This window comes from Adiantum capillus-veneris, chromosome 24 (assembly GCF_014529385.1).
Source record: "Adiantum capillus-veneris isolate H3 chromosome 24, ASM1452938v2, whole genome shotgun sequence".
Lineage (NCBI taxonomy): Eukaryota > Viridiplantae > Streptophyta > Polypodiopsida > Polypodiales > Pteridaceae > Adiantum > Adiantum capillus-veneris.
The window spans coordinates 143834647-143836776 of NC_140954.1; positions in this window are offsets into that span (position 1 = coordinate 143834647).

The following is a 2130-nucleotide window of genomic DNA, read 5'->3' on the forward strand; positions in this document are numbered from 1 at the left end:
GATCCTTCAATGAAAAACATCTTTCCTATATTAAAATATTGCAATATCTCACATCATGGGATCAAATTTCTATGAACGCATTGCCAAATGACTTGTTCTTAAGGCCTTTTTAAGTAGGTCAAAAAGGAACTTTTTCATCATTAGCTTGTCATGTGGCATTAATAAGCTTTATCAATGGTCCACAACTGTCCCCAAAATGCACCACTTTAGTGAGGACTTATGTACTCCAAAAATAATAAAATGAAAGGGAGGTCAAAGAAAAGGGATTCTCTTTGGTTAGGAATTTTGTTTTTGGCAAGAGAGCCAAGGAATTTTGTTTTTTGGCAAGAGAGCCAAGGAGACCAATGAGTATTAGATTTTTAAAAATACCTCATTAACTCTCCCCACTCTAGAGTCTTCGCTGCTCTAGCACATTTACAGCTTGCACGTTGTGCCTCCAAGTCTTAACTTGGTTCATCACGTCGTAAGCAGTTTGATGTGTACCTCTAGGCCTTTTTGTTGGCCACCTTTCAAGGAGAGTTTTGTCTTGTCTATCATGTCCTTTGTCATAATAGCCCATGCTTGGTCCTGCTAATTGATTACAGCAATTGGCACACTCGGTCTCTGCATGAATTATAGGGTTAAGATTCTTAATGGCCCCTCAACTAATCTCATGGTGCGGATTGCCAAACAGCTAGTGAGGACCTTTTCCACTTGTTCTCAATGAGTTCTCGGTTATAAGCATCTTAGCAGGAAGGATCTACAAATGGATACAAAAGACCAAGAAATTAGGATTCTCCACGAACAACATATTCCTTGAAGGGAAGGTGATGAAAATTCAAGTGCTGACTGTGTGTTCTCAAGTTGTTAGATTCTATTAATTCAAGAAAGTCTAGAAGGCGAAGAAGTATCGGGTGTTCGAGAATACTCTCACAACAAATACCTTCATGGAGAGGAGTATGTGAACCGCGCTTTGCCATAGCCCAAAAAAGCATGGTTATTCTCTCTCTCTCTCTCTCTCTCTCTCTCTCTCTCTCTCTCTCTCTCTCTCTCTCTCTCACACACACACACACACACACACACACACACACGAAGTCATATATAGGTAGTGTGTGTATGTCTGTGTGCCCACGTGTGAGGAGAATGAAACTGTAGTCCTTGGATTCACTCTAAGAAGATACCGATCTCTCTCTCTCTCTATCTCTCTCTCTCTATCTCTCTCTCTCTCTCTCTCTCTCTCTCTCTCTCTCTCTCTCTCTCTCTCTCTCTCTCTCTATCCATGGAATGCGGGAATTGGCATTGATGAGCTTACCGATGACTCCGATGTGATACTTCTTGTTGAAACATGGGAGCATGATGCACTATGAATTCTTGGATTTGACTAGTACGATGTGCATTCATTGATGTGGCCAAAAAATGCAAAGCAACGAAGAGGCCAAGGAAGCGTAGCATATATGAACAAGAAGGGTTTGAAAGATGTTTCCATTGTCAAAAAAGATAAGTATAAATGCTACTTGGCTTAAAATCAGCCCACCAAATGGTCAAGCCATGTTTGTGGCTGGTCGCTACATTCCTCACTATGAGTCTAACTTTTATGCTCGCTTGGATATGGAAAGAGATCATCCCTTTGTTAAACTAGAGGAAGACATTGCTCATTACAAGGATAAAGGTGAAGTCATTGTTTTTGGAGACAATAATGCTCGCACAGATACGTTACGACATGACACACAACAAGTCATCATGTTGCATGTCTCAAGAATAATGGATGTCTCATACTTGTATAATCAAAGTTCTAATGATGCAAAAGAACTGGATCACTATGGAAATTCACTTGTACATATGTGCAATAGTACCAAAATGTTCATTGCAAATTGTGTATCTCTATGGCAAGGTTACCAATGACTTTACATGTAAAAAGCACAATGGTGATAGCGTGATTGACTATATGTTGTTCTCGGAAGCCACTATAGAATGTATACAAAGCTTTACACTTGGTGAATAGAATCCAGAATCGGATCGTAGGATGTTATGTATTGACCTCAAGTGTGGTAAACGGCTGGAGCTTGTAGCTTCCAATCATGATGTGAATCATTTGTACCTACATCTAGACTTCAAACGAGCACTTATATATGCTGATATGGTGGATCATAT